The 15,821-nt window shown below is 40.2% G+C and overlaps 1 pseudogene; it reads left to right on the forward strand.

Annotated features, from left to right (window-relative positions):
* The first annotated feature begins 452 nt into the window (after window positions 1-452).
* LOC103112423 (NEDD8-activating enzyme E1 catalytic subunit-like) lies at window positions 453-1,850 on the forward strand (annotated as a pseudogene).
* The last annotated feature ends 13,971 nt before the right edge of the window (window positions 1,851-15,821 follow it).

Here is a 15,821-nt window from a genome sequence, read left to right on the forward strand (position 1 = left end):
AGAAGAAGCCATGCTCAGGGACTTCTGGAGTCGTGGCTATGGAGTAGGAGCTGTTTCAGATCTCGCTCCTGATAAACTAGAAAAAAAAATAAAAATAAAAAAAATCACCCAGAAACTCTACAAAATACAACCCGGGCCTCTCCAGAAACTCACTAACCCATAGCCACCAAGTTGCAGATGCTATTACAATTTTATTCTGAATTCCTTAGGCAGACAATTTCACCAATGTGTCCTGGAACCCCACCTTCCCAGACCCATACACCACTAGGGAAAGATAGAAACAGGCTGGGGGTATGGATCAAGCTGCCAATGCCCATGTGCAGTGGAGAGGCAGTTACAGAAGCCAGACCTTCCACCTTCTGCACCCCATAAAGAATTTTGCTCCAGAGGCCCCACTCTGCACCATAGGCCCTATCCGCTATGGGGGCACCTGGGAAGAAGTGGAGTACACTATGGTGGATGGTGAGGAGCTGGAGAAGAAAAGGAGAATAGAGGAGCTGTTGGCTGAGAAAATGGCTGTTGATGGTAGGTGTGGGGACACTGGAGACGGGGATGGTCACTGGAACCATGTAAAGACGTTCCTCGAACTATCTGGACCCTTCACACACCCTGATTTCGAACCCAGCACTAAATCTCTCCAGTTTTTGTTAGAGACTTGTAAAGTTCTAGTCATTGGAGCAGGCGGCTTAGGATGTGAGCTCCTGAAAAATCTGGCATTATCTGGGTTTAGACAAATTCATGTTATAGACATGGACACTATAGATGTTTCCAATTTAAATAGGCAGTATTTATTTAGGCCCAAAGATGTTGGAAGACTTAAAGCAGAAGTTGCTGCAGAATTTCTAAATGACAGAATTTCTAATTGCAACATAGTTCCACATTTCAACAAGATTCAGGATTTTAATGATAATTTCTATCAACAGTTCCATTTAATAGCATGTGGGCTGGGCTCTATCATTGCCAGAAGGTGGATAAATGGCATGTTGATATCTCTTCTAAATTATGAAGATGATGTATTAGATCCAAGCTCCATTGTCCCTTTGATAGACTGGGGGACGTAAGGTTTTAAAGGAAATGACTGAGTGATTCAGCCTGGAATGACTGCTTGCACTGAATGCACACTGGAACTATATCCGCCACATGTTAATTTTCCCATGTGCACCATTGCATCTATGCCCAGACTACCAGAACACTGTATTGAGTATGTAAGGATATTGCAGTGGCCTAAGGAGCAACCATTTGGAGAAGGGGTTCCATTAGATGGAGATGATCCTGATCATATTCAGTGGATTTTTCAAAAATCACTAGAAAGAGCATCACAATATAACATTAGAGGAGTTACATATAGACTCACTCAGGGTGTAGTAAAACGAATCATACCTGCAGTAGCTTCCACAAATGCTGTCATTGCAGCTGTCTGTGCCACTGAGGTTTTTAAAATAGCCACAAGTGCATATATTCCCCTTAATAATTACTTGGTATTTAATGATGTAGATGGAGCAGAGAGAAAGGAAAACTGCCCAGCCTGTAGCCAGCTTCCTCAAAATATTCAGTTTTCTTCACCAGCTAAACTGCAGGAAGTTTTAGATTACCTAACCAATAGTGCTTCTCTGCAGATGAAATCTCCAGCCATCACAGCCACATTAAATGGGAAGAATAGGACACTTTACTTATAGTCGGTAACTTCTACTGAAGAAAGAACAAGACCAAATCTCTCCAAGACATTGAAAGAATTGGGACTTGTTGACAGGCAAGAATTGGCAGTTGCTGATGTCACCACACCACAGACTGTACTATTCAAACTTCATTTTACTTCTTAAGGAAAATAAATCTGCACATCATAGAGAACTCACAGAAATATACTTTGTGGGTACTGAGAAATTTACTTGATGTCATTAGTGTGGCTGAAATCTGACTTTTAAAAAATAATAGCCACTCTTTTTAAATTTTATAACTTTCCCTTGAAGACAGACTTTCTGACTTTGAACTTGCTTGCATTTTCATTAATAACAAAGGAAGTGGGAGTCTGGTGGTAGCACAACAGGTTAAGCGCATGTGGGGTGGAGCTCAAGGACCTGCATAAGAATCCCAGTTAGAGCCTCTGGCTCCCCACCTGCAGGGGAGTCCCTTCACAGGCAGTGAAGCACGTCTTAGGGTATCTATCTTTCTCTCCCCTTCTCTTGTTTTCCCCTCCTCTCTCGATTTTTCTCTGCCCTATCCAATGACAGCAACAACAACAATAATAACCACAACAATGATAAAACAACAAGGGCAACAAAAGGGGAAATAAATGGTCTCCAGGAGCAGTGGATTCCTGGTGCAGGCACTGAGCCCTGGCAATAACCCTGGAGGCCAAAAAAAAAAATCCAAAGGAAGTGATTGATGCCGGGAAAGAACAATTATGAGCGAAAGCATTGTTTCACTGAGAGGAAGAGTCAAACACCTTCTTTTGTGTTAATTTTGTTATTAGGGTCAAAGAACACATTCTTCAGTTTTCACTTAAGCGTTCATATGTTCAAAGATGTCCCATTAAAGAAAAATAAATTCTAAATAATATTAAACATTTCAGCCTGGCATCTAGAGCATATTGAACATAGTCTACTTCTTGCTTGATTTCATAGTCATTTAATTATGGCTGTCCACGTGAATATAACTATTGCAGAGGTTACCTTGTCTATAATACTATGTAAATGGTGATAATAGCTGAATATTATGCATGGAAATGGGAAAGGCTTTCATGTGTTTACTTGCAGTGCCATAGAAGCCAATATGCACAACATTAAAGCCAAGACTTAGATGTTAAGAATGTAATGTTTAAACAGTTATCATTGATGCTTTCACACTATTTATTAATAAAATCATATATTGTCTAAAAAAAAAAAAAGAATTTTGCCCCATACTCCCAGAGGAGTAAATGCTAGGGGGAGATGACCAGAGGGCTCTGAACTCCAATTCCATCAGGACCCAGAGAAAAAAGAAAAGAGAGAGAGAGAGAGAGATTCAGAAGTAGAAAGGGTAAAAAGGTCATTTCAGTGAAGCTGTGTGAGCAAAAGGCCACAGTGGTTGGTAGCATTATTCTCAGTAACCAGCACTGCTGTCAGGCTGCAGATTTGCATTGTCACTGTCCCTATGAGTTGTGCTGATTCATTTGATGATCTGAACCTAAACTACTACTTGTTACGTGAGTAGTTGCTAATGGATGTTTAAAATTCTTACACAACACTAGAGAGGTTAACATGGTGACTATAAGGAGAATGATAACTGAGGACTAAAAACTTCTCCAGAACAGAGATTTTCCAGGGAACTAAAATTTAATCAGCTAAATCAAATGGATTATAATAAGATCCAGGTTTCAGGAAGAGAAAGCAGGATCATAAAAAATGTGCAAATATATATAAATATAGACAGATAGTTATAGAAACAATAGTCGACCCATATCTGTGATCTTGGGAGAACTAATGGCATTTCCAGTGGAGGGGATGGGGACACAGAACACTGGTGGTGGGAAAGGTGTGGATTATATCCATGTTATCTTATAATTTTGTGAATCAGTATTAAATCACTAACAAAAAAGCATAATATTGATAATATTGAACTGAGTAAGAGTTTCTAAATCTCTAATGGAAGATTCATTGATCTATAAAACTGATAAGCCAAGATGAAGCAAAAGCAAGAACTATAAGGTATACAGTGATAGGAATGATTATAATTTAATCACTTTATATAAAATACTGCTTTTTTGGTAAGCAGGGCTTTGCACCCATGTGATTCCATTGCTCCATCAGACTCTGTTTTCTTCTTCTTCTTCTTTTTTCTTTTCTATTAGAAGGTGAGAGACAGGAGATTGAGCTGAAGAGGGAAAGGAACAGAGAAAGGAGAGACCACACCACTGCTCCACCACTTGTGATTGCTCACATCTTTTTTAAAAAAATATTTATTTATTTATTCTCTTTTGTTGCCCTTGTTGTTTTATTGTTGTTGTTATTGATGTCGTCATTGTGGGATAGGACAGAGAGAAATGGAGAGAGGAGGGGAAGACAGAGATGGGGAGAGAAAGATAGACACCTGCAGACCTGCTTCACTGCTTGTGAAGTGACTCCCTTGTTGTGGGGAGCTGGGGGCTCGAACCGGGATCCTTACCCACTGTGCTACTACCCGACTCCCAATTGCTCACATCTTGAAGCAATCTAGTTTAGGTGTGAGTTCACCTACAGCACCACCTCCTTAAGCAAACATCTTTATGTTTATACTGTCCTAAAAATCATGAGGCTATGTATTCGCTAAAACAACATGTTAAGGTTATGGAACTAGATAAAATAAATATAAATCGACCTCATGAAATCTGGATCTCAATATAACACATTTGATTTAGTTGATTAAATTTTAGTTCCCTAGAAAAATCTCTGCTCTGGAGAAGGTTTTAGTCCTGGATTAACATTCTCCATTCCTTATAGTCACCATATTAGCCTCTCTCTTTTAAAACTATTTTTATCTTTATTATTTTTGTCTTTTTTCCTTTTTTTCCTTTTAAATCTCTCTTTAATGGGATCTTTTATTTTTTAATTTCTTTATTGGGAAATTAATGTTTTACATTTGACAGTGAGTACAATAGTTTGTACATGCATAACATTCCCCAGTTTTCCATATAACAATACAACCCCCACTAGGTCCTCTGTCATCCTTTTTGGACCTGTATTCTCCTCCCCACCCACCTCAGAATCTTTTGCTTTGGTGCAATACACCAATTCCAGTTCAGGTTCTACTTGTGTTTTCTCTTCTGATCCTGTTTTTCAACTTCTGCCTGAGAGTGAGATCATCCCATAGTCATCCTTCTGTTTCTGACTTATTTCACTTAACATGAATATTTCAAGGTCCATCCAAGATTGGCTGAAAATGGTGAAGTCACCGTTTTCTGGGGTTTTTTTAAGTCATCGTTTTTAATAGCTGAGTAGTCTTCCATTGTGTATATATACCACAACTTGCTCAGTCACTCATCTGTTGTTGGACACCTGGGTTGCTTCCAGGTTTTGGCTATTACAAATTGTGCTGCTATGAGCATATGTGTACACAGATCTTTTTGGATGGGTATGTTGGCCTCCTTCAGATATATCCCCAGGAAAGGAATTGCAGGATCATAGGGTAGGTCCATTTCTAGTCTTCTGAGAGTTCTCCAGACTGTTCTCCACAGAGGTTGGACCAATCTTTATTTTTCATTTTTATTTATTTTATTATTATTTTTAGTATATATATTAATTTCTCTATTGGGGAATTAATGTTTTACATTCGACAGTAACTACAATAGTTTGTACATAAATAACATTTCCCAGTTTTCCATATAACAATACACCCCCACTAGGACCAATCTTTATTTTTTTGATAGAGACAGTCAGAAATCTAGAGGGAAAGGGGAGATAGAAAGGAAGAGAGACAGAGAGACACCTGTAGCACTGCTTCACCGCTTACAAAGCTTTCCTCCTGCTGATAGGGACGAGAAACTCGAATTCCGGTCTTTGTGCACTATAACATGTGCATTCAAGCAGGTGCATAACCACCCGGCCCCTCCATGTTAACCTCTATAGTGTGTTGTATACTCCCAAGAATTTTAAATCCCCATTAGCAACTACTCACATAACAAGTAGTAGTTTTGGTTCAGATAATCAAATGAATCAGCGCAACTCATAGGAACAGTGAATATGCAAATCTGCAGCCTGACCACAGCAGTGCTGATTACTGAGAAAAATGCTACCAACCACTGTGGCCTTTTACTCACACGGCGGCACCGAAATAACCTTTATCTGGGTGACAGTTTAGGGTTTACCCCATGGCTTCCCATTCCTTTGCATTTCGATTTTTCCCATAAATGTTGATTTTCTTCCCCCACTTGCTAAAGATTCACATCTCCACACCCTTTAACACCTTGAGCCCAACAGAACCAAAACCAAAGTCATCTTTCTCCTGAACATCTGTCTCTTTCCTGTGATCTTCATTTGTTTTGAAATGCTATTAACAGTCTCATCACGGGGCCCAAAACCCCAATGCCACTTTCCCCCTCCTCCTCTCACTTGTTCACTCAGCAGATCTAAATCAGAACTGCTGAGGTTTACAAAATTATAAGATACAAGAATATAGTTTCACATCTCTGTGTATGTGTGTGTGCAATTCAGCATACCCACCACTAAAGCTTCTGTGCCCCTGCACTCTCATGCAGACAGTTTCACAGAGTCTGAGAGTTCTGTTACTTATCTTTAATTTAACCAATAGTTATCTCTCACTTCTTTACTTATTTAGTATATCACTTTTTTCCATCTATTTTGTCCCAAATGCTCCAATATCACCGTTTTAGTGGTTGAGTACTATTCTATTAAATATATATCCTATACATTCTTTTAAAATTATTATTGTTGTTTAATTGCCACCAGAGTTATCAATGGGACTCAGTGAGTACATGAAAAATCCACTGCTTCCAGTGGGTTGAGTGTGCACATTGCCATTTGCAAAGACCTGGGCTCAAGCCCCCACACCTCACCTATGGGGGATCTAAGGGGGCTTCACAATTAGTGAAGTGGGGCTGTAGATGCTTCTCTTTCTATGGCCCCTCTTTTGTCAATGTCCCTGTCCTATCAAATAATAATTATGTACCTAGAAATGTTGAACATGGAATTGCCATCAGAACCAGCCATTCCACTCTTGTACTGTAGAGAATTGAAAAGACACACACACACACACACACACACACACACACACACACACACACACACACACACACACACGGCGTTATTCACAGTAGCCAAAGAGTGAAAACAGCCCAGATGTCCATCAGGTGATGAATGAATAAACTATGGTACAAAAAAACAATCCACTGATTCCAATGGCCATTTCCCCCTTTTTATTTATTTGTTTTAGAGATAGAGGGGGTGGGAAGGGGAGATAAAGAAAGCGAAAGAGAGATGCCTGCAGCACTGCTTCACAACTCACAGTGTACTCTCAGCAGGTGGGAATGGGGGATTTGAACCCAGGTCCTTACATTTGGTATTGTGTCCTCTACCAAGTGCACAACCTCACCTCCCAGAACTTTTTTTTTTTTTTCAGAGCACTGTTCAGCTCTGGTTTATGGTAATGCAGGGATTGAACCTGGGACTTTGGAACTTCAGGCATGATTATGCTATCTACCATTATTCTGTATACTCCTGCCCTCCCATAACTTCTTTATCCAGTTGTCTGTCAATGGACATTTAGGCTGATTCCATATGTTGGCTATTGTTAACAGAGTGGTATAACCATCCTCCCAATTAGTGTGTTTATATCCTTTGAAGTCCAAAATTCTTATGCTAGCACTGAAGACTGCCCTCAGAATTTCCCCCCCTCAAAAACAAAAACAAGTAAACCAACCAACCAAACAAACAAAAAACCCTACCCCAATCCCGATCTCTTTTGTTGTACTCCTATCTTTGCCCTGAGATCCAGACAAATTGAAAAGCTGTGTTCAGTTGTGTGTGCTACAAGGTGCTTTGTACTCAGAATACAGAAAAAGCTCAATATAATATTTGTTGGACAGGAAAGAAATATGATAATTGAATTTTATAGTTAAGTTAGCAAGTGCGAAAATTCACGAGGAATAATCTTCCTAACAGTTCTCTGCAGAGGCTAAAATGGTGACTTTTCCTTTAGTGTTTGGAAGATGAAGAAATTAACACTTGAAAACAGAAATTATTTCAGGTTTAGCAGGTACATTCACAATTCCAAAAGCATTTGACAGACACTGCAGGGCAATAAAAGTCTCTTCACAGGTGGGCAATGAAACAAGTTATAAGGACCATTAGGTAATTGGAGGCAGCACTTTTTTATTCTTATCAGATTTTTATAATAGAAATTCAATTCTCATTTGATTCAAGCTCTTTTAGGCACTTTTCCAATACAATTCCAATTTATTTTTCCATTAGCTGGGAGCAGTCCTTCTATTTTATTTATTTATTTATTTTCATTATAAGTCCACGGTGCCAAAATCTCCTGCTAGAATTTTCAGAATTTAACCACCAATACTTCTACTACCCTCTGTTACTGATGAATGACAGCATAAATGTGCTAGTGAGATAGGATTCTGGTTGGAAAATGAGATAACTGACAAAAATAAAATCAAACAGGCAATTCCAGTGAATGTTGAAATCCAAGAGGATTTATCAATATCTGCATGATCTCATTATTTTGTACTATTTTGGATTTGGGGAAGTAAATGGGATGAGGGAATTATGACATCAGTATTAGAAAGAAACCATTTGGCCCTTTATATAGTAGTCTTAGAATCTATATCAATGTTGCATGGATATTACACCTCTGCCTTTCAGGATCAGTGACTGACTGGTTACATTTGGAAATTTAGCCTCTCTGTCCTCTCTACCCATGCTCAGTGATCTTATCTCAAGTTTCTTGGGCTGGGGAAACAGCATAATGGTTATGCAAAAGATATTCATGCCTGGGGCTCCAAGGTCCCAGGTTCAATCCCCAATTGACCACCATAAGCCTCTCACTCTCTCCAGTGTATCTTATCTTTCTTTATCTATCTCTCACTAGAAAAATAAAATTAAAAAATATTTTTTGAAAATTCAAGTTTCAGGATGAAAATAAGTATAACTAACTTCCTATTAATTTTTCAACAAGTGGCAGGATTGTGAAATAACAGAGAACATAATATAAGCCGTAGAGGGGAATATATATTCATATGTACATGGAGGCTCCAAGTGCCAGAGCCCTGTATCCTGGGACACTAGCTAGTCTGTAAATGGTCAGCTTTGACTGGACCATTTTTCATAGCTGTGAATCAGAACCTTTCATTGTCTATATCTTATGTCTCATTTAATTACTGAAAATTGTAGCTTGCTTGGTATACAAATATGTCAGATGACATGGAATTCCTAGGAAGAAACCCAACAGAAGCAAAAGGTTCTTGGTAATGAAAGGCTGGGGCAACTATTCAGCTGGTGGAAAATAATCAACTCCTGAGGGAAGCTGCATTGGCTGATGAGCTAGAGGCTGGCTCAGGACTTTGAACCCAGCTTGGAGACCCAGAGAAATAGGAACAGGGGCCTAGTTTGCACAAGACTGCGGTTCCTCTAGATTCCAGAGTCTAGACGGAGACTTCTGTATTTGTAACTCAGCTGTGTTTAGGTTTTCAGACCTCTCCTAAAGTAGTTCTCTCAGCTTCCCACCCTTTCTTTCCCCTCCTTTTTTATTAGGTAAGACAGAGAGAAATGTGAGGAGAGAGATAAAGAGGGAAAGAGAAAGACATCTGCAGACCCGCTTTACCACTCATGAAGCAGCCCCTCAGCAGGTGGGGAGCAGGGGCTCAAACTCAGGTCCTTGTATATAATAATATAGTAATGTGTGTGCTCAACCAGTAGTACCACCACCTGATTTCCTGATAGTCTTTTTTTTTTTTTTTTTTTGCCTCTATGGTTATTGTTGTGGTTCATTGCCTGCACTAGGAATCCACTGCTCCCAGAGGCTATTTTTCCCCTTTTGTTGCCCTTGTTATTTATCGTTGTTGTTGTTATTATCATTGTTGCTATTGCTGTCATTATTGTTGGATAGGACAAAAAGAAATCGAGAGAGGAGAGGGAGAGAGAAAGATAGACACCTGCAGACCTGCTTCACCGCTTGTGAAGTGAACCCCCTGCAGATGGGGAGCTGGGGGCTCAAACCAGGATCCTTAGGCCGGTCTTTGCACTTGCTTTGTGCCACCTGTGCTTAACCTGCTGCGCTACCACCAGGCCCCCAATGATTAGGTTTTTTTGAGTGATTTATTTTATTTATTACATGTGAGAGAAAGAGACAAGTCAAAGCACACCCTACTACAGGTGGTGCTAGGATTCCAGCTGGGAACCCCAGATGTGCAAACTCAATTCCCCCAGCCACTCTTCCCCGCTCCCCCCCCCAAGTTTTACAGCAATTCTCTAGCTGGTATCAGTGACATTAGGACACTCCTACCCTTGAATATCTTTAATATAACATTGCTTTTCTCTTCAGAAGTCTTCAGTATTTTTCTCTTACTGGAACCTGAGGTCCAAATTCTGCAATTTTCATGAGTTACTGTATTTCCCACTAAGCTTCTGTTTACTTCCTCCTGTCCAGGCATCATGAACATCTACCCAGATCCTGTTCTTCAAGCCTCCAAATAAGTATGCTGACTTTCACACAGTCCTCCTTCATTTAGTAAATGAATACTTGCAGAGAGGCTCCCTTGTGCTTGCAAAATATCAATAAATAAGACAGTCAAGCAGCATAACTACTGAATGAATGAGGTGTGTAAGGCAGCAGATGACTACACTGGGGCTGCCCAGCTTTTTTCTTTTTCTTTTTTTTTAAATTTCTTTATTGGGGGATTAGTTTTATAGTTGACAGTAAATACAATAGTTTGCACATGCATAAAATTCCTCAGTTTTCCACATAACAATACAACCCCCACTAGGTCCTCTGTCATACTGTTCCAGGACCTGTAGTCTCTCCCACCCACCCACCCCAGAGTCTTTTACTTTGGTGCAATACTCCAACTCCAGTTCAGGTTCTACTTGTGTTTTCTCTTCTGATCTTATTTTTCAACTTCTGCCTGAGAGTGAGATCATCCCATATTCATCCTTCTGTTTCTGACTTATTTCACTTAACATGACTTTTTCAAGCTCCATCCAAGATGCTGCCCAGCTTTTTTCACTTAAAATAAAATATTTTAAGTGAAAAAAGCTGTACAACATGACTTTCTGTGTTGCTGGTAGCTGGGGGTTTTCAGCTGCCCCAGGTCTGGCCCAAACTCTCCAAAGGCTAAGAGATGCTAAAACTTGCCTTTCCTCTACCACAACCTTGGCTACTCAGTGATACCACAATGGGCTAAATCTACTGTAAGAGTTTTAGGAGAGTAAGGTTGTCCCCCCTGGCTGGCAAGTCACTGAGCTGATGAGTTGAATTTTAAGGGTTAAAAGTGGAGTGGGGATAGGGAATGAGTTTGCTAGAGGCAGCTGTGCGTGCTCCTCTGTGAAGGGTGTGATTGAGGATGACATTAGTTTCGCCTGAAGGGTAGAGGCTCTAAGGTTGAGCAAGCATGAGATGAAGAGGGCATGACTTGTTGCTCCAAGCAGACTGTGAACGCCTTCAAAGCTGAGACCTCATATGACAATCCCGTGTCTTTCAAACTACTTATCATGAGTTAGGAGCTCAATATAGCATCCCTGTGTGGTAGTTAAGTCTCCTTTCTAGTGCTGTTGTTGAGACACATGGCTGCCACAAGATTTGGGAAGGGTCTCTCTCTCTCTCAATTTATTTTTTTTAAATAGAAACACTGACAAGACCATAGGATAAGAGGGGAACAATTCCCACCATCAAAATTCCGTATCCCATCCCTCCCGATAGCTTTCCTATTCTTTAACCCTGTGGGAGTATGGACCCAGGGTCATTGTGGGATGCAGAAGGTTGAAGGTCTGGCTTCTGTAATTGCTTCCCCGCTGAACATGGGCATTGACAGGTCGATTCATACTCCCAGCCTGTCTCTCTCTTTCCTTGGTGGGGCAGGGTAAAGTGTGCTGGGAATGTAAAAGGTGCTTCATAGCATTTGCATGAGTTAGTCTCAGTGGAGAGGAGAGGAAAGAGTTAATCTACAATCTTCCATGACTTTATATTCAAGGATAAGTTTCTGGTACCACTTTAAGAATGCTTAGAATACACCGTTTTCAGCTGATCTTGGATGGACCTTGAAAAATTCATGTTAAGTGAAATAAGTCAGAAACAGAAGGATGAATATGGGATGATCTCACTCTCAGGCAGAAGTTGAAAAACAAGATCAGAAAAGAAAACACAAGTAGAACCTGAAATGGAATTGGCGTATCGCACCAAAGTAAAAGACTCTGGGGTGGGTGTGGGTGGGTGGGGAGAATACAGGTCCAAGAAAGATTCAGAGGACCTAGTGGGGGTTGTATTGTTATATGGGAAACTGGGGAATGTTATGCATGTACAAACTATTGTATTTACTGTTGAATGTAAAACATTAATTCCCCAATAAATAAATTTTAAAAAAAAGAATGCTTAGAATGGTGCTTTATTCTGTCACTGGGTTAGTTATTGACACTTTGTCTCTAGTCTCACATGCTGCCTTTCCTTTTTTTCTTTTTCTTTTTTTTTATTGGGGAATTAATGTTTTACATTCAACAGTAAGTACAATAGTTTGTACATGCATAACATTCCCCAGTTTCCCATATAACAATACAACCCCCACTAGGTCCTCTGAATCCTTCTTGGACCTGTGGTCCGGGAGGTGGCGCAGTGGATAAAGCACTGGACTTTCAAACATGCTGCCTTTCTATCCACAGTTCTCTCAAGCTAAGGTCAGAAGTGAACTAGCAACAGTTCTGGGGCTCCATGGAGACTCGGCCTGGGAACTGACTTTCAGTTAGCTTGCCAACAGGAAGCACTAGTGGTAGAGCTGAAGGCAGGGGAAGGAGAGAAGATTCCTGCTTCTTCCAGCAGGATGGCAGTTGCTAGATTTAGTTAGCAGCAACAGCTGTGAGATCAGCGGGGGGGGGGGGGGGGGGGGGACGGGACCCTCTTGCCTCCAGCCACTCCAGCTGAGACAGCACCCTGTTGTGGCTCCAGAAGGGGCATCAACATTCTCTAGTGTTGTACCAACAGGCGCAAACCAGTATGTCCACCCCAAAGCAGTTGTTTCCTTGAATGTCCATCCTGCAGCCTCTTTGCTCTCTGTTGCTCCTGCCATTCATGTCTTTCTCCAGTGTGCTACTCCCCTTGTACAAAAATACCTAGGGAAGTTTTTCTTTGCTTTGCTTTTCAAATTCTTTGCTTTCAATCTCAACCTCTCTCTCTCTCTCTCTCTCTCTCTCTCTCTCTCTGTGTGTGTGTGTGTGTGTGTGTGTGTCTCATCCGAGGGGACTCTGACTGATACATTTATTTTTTTAACCAGAGAACTACTCAACTCTGGCTTGTGGTAGTGTGGGGACCTGGGACCCTCAGTCATGACAAGTCTGTTTGCATAGCCATTGTGGTATCTTACAGACACCCACTTGTAAAGGTGTGTTCACTTTCTATTTTAAAAAGGCAAAAGGATCCCCTATCTGCTGCATTACACCACTATCTACTGAGGGCTATGGTGGAGCTGGGTGCCAGACTGGTGGAAAGTGAAGTGTACTGACATCTACCTTGGGGAAATTGCATGCTCCTGTCAACACTTCTGTAAATCATTAATTTTCTCAATAAATAATATGGAAGTTTTAAAAAAGAGGGTAACAAACACTGGAGCTATAAAACAGCATAGATTATGTTGTCCCATACCTATCACTACAAATGGCCTGGTATTTGGCAGTCATGAGTGTATTACTTGAATAATGGTATTTATCCTCTTTGACTATATTGATAGAGTAACACTGTTGAACTCATTGCATGAGTTTTATATTTGGAGGGATTTCAGGGCCAGGGCTGTTGATCCAGCATCTTTTGTAAATACCAAATTCACAGAGAAAAAAATGAAGAGAAAAAAATTTCCCCAAAGCTCTTCAATTCTCTGGCACATATTTCTTTCCCACTGTGTATTCTGAGTATTCATCCAATATAATAAAACCAGGGAGTCAGCTTTAATGATGTGGCTAAGTCATTGAAGAAATGAGTGATCCCTCTGAGCCTCCTGGACAATTTTAGTGGAGATATTTGCTGCCACAAGGCATTGCTGACTATTCTTTTTTTTATTTTTTATTTTTAAATTTATTTTAAAAAGGAGACATTAACAAAACCATAGGAGAAGAGGGGTACAACTCCACACAATTCCCACCACCAGAACTCCATATCCCATCCCCTCCCCTGATAGCTGTCCTATTCTTTACCCCTCTGGGAGTATGGACCCAAGGTCACTGTGGGATGCAGAAGGTAGAAGGTCTGGCTTCTGTAATTGCTTACCCACTAAACATGGGCATTGACAGGTCAATCCATACTCCCCATTGCTAACTATTCTAACAATGCAGGTAAGAGAACCTACTCCCATTAAGACAGCTGGAGTCTCTTTTTGTTGAAATTTTTGCCAATGTCTTTGCAAATGTGTAAATACAAATACCACTGGCCACAACACTGATATGATAAGGTCTTTTAATTCCATAATATATAACTACACAACCAGTTCTTTGTTTACATAACCTAATAGTTATATGTACCCCAACAGTTATAGAAATGAACAGGAAAGGCATTTTTCAAGGGTTCTGTCATACAGAGATGAGCAAAGGGAAGAAAGAGTGGAAATTACAAATAAAAAAATTGATCTCTCAAAAAAAAATTGATCTCTCAACTTTCCTTCATCTGGATGAACCTAATGTCTGTTAAGAGTGAAAATTAAATGTGGTGGTTGCTCTACTAGAATTACCTTAGTAATTTCTCAGGCTTCATGTGCCCTGTTCAATCATACAACAGAAATATTGTAGTTTTCATAGAGGCAGGCAACACAGCTCACAGAATAGTGCATTGCTTTGCCATGTGTGCATCCAGGTCCAGCCCAGCCCCACTGCTTCATGGAAGGAAACTTGGGTGTTGTGATATTTTTCACTCTCTGCCTGTAAAAAAATTTTTTAAAAAATGAAAAAAGAAGACGAAAAAGAGGAGAAGTAGAAAGGAAATAGTTTATACACTGCATCTAAACATGCTATAGCTAACAAGAGTTAATTGACATTGCTCTCATGTGGCTTCTTAAAAAGAGCAATATGGCTCCTACCACTCACTAGTACACAAACTATTTTTAAAAGTCAGAAAGAACCTACTGATATGAATCTTCTTGTAGTTTTTACATCAAAAAGACACCCCCCCCCCGAGCAAATAAACACATTTATAAAAACTCATATATGATGCAAGTTTAATTGCTAATTTATGAAGGGGACTGGAGTGGAAATATTTTGTACTTGATTTCTAGAAGCCAACTGCTGTAGGCCTGGCCCCACTACCAACTTACCATCAAACTCATGAAAGGAGATTAGCTTCCTGTGTTTACTCTGCTCTTGGCTCAGGTGTTACCTTCAGGGAGACTTTCCTGCTTCAAGACTATAGTCCACAGCTCCATTCTATGCTCCATGAGAGGAACTTGAACTTGTGGCACTATCTGATGCTTTACTTACTGTCTTCTCTCACCAACCTATGAACACCGCCTGGCTAGGAACCAGCTGCCTCTTTGCATCATGGGCACTCAGACAACGTCTGTGGAAAGAATATACAACACATAGCAATTTTGGAGGACAAAATATAGAGGACAGAATATAGAATGGTGAAGTTACAGGCAGAGCTTCCTCATTTCCACTGACTATGTGAACTAAAGGCCAGAAGAAGAAGAAGAAAAAAAAAAAAAACCCTGCAGAGTGGGGAAGCAACAAATGGAGTACCAGAGGTGCCAAATCATCATGGAAAAAAGAAATAGAACTCAGCTGGATTTGAAATGACTGCCTTTGGTTGTTTACAGATAGCATAGATATGTTGGAAAAGTCAGGATTGCAAACTCTGAAATGTCAGGATGAATGATCAACCAATTCCAGGTTATATGGTAGAAGGATAAACTCTTTGTCATCCTGCCTTCTTAGGACAATAAACTGAAATTTAGACTTTCTAGAACTAAAATGTGAATGGTTTGTGGTAGGTTTAACTGTATCATTAGGTTTCTTCCCAATCCTGTCCTTCTGCTGCCAGGTGGAGCAGCATCATACAAGTTAAAAAAAAAAAGTCCCAATTGAAGGCCATTTTTCTGTTTTCTGCTCTAAATTTTGCAATTACTAGCATCCAAGGAAAACTCCTGCAATCTATCTAAA

This window comes from Erinaceus europaeus, chromosome 3 (assembly GCF_950295315.1).
Source record: "Erinaceus europaeus chromosome 3, mEriEur2.1, whole genome shotgun sequence".
Taxonomy (NCBI): Eukaryota; Metazoa; Chordata; class Mammalia; order Eulipotyphla; family Erinaceidae; genus Erinaceus; species Erinaceus europaeus.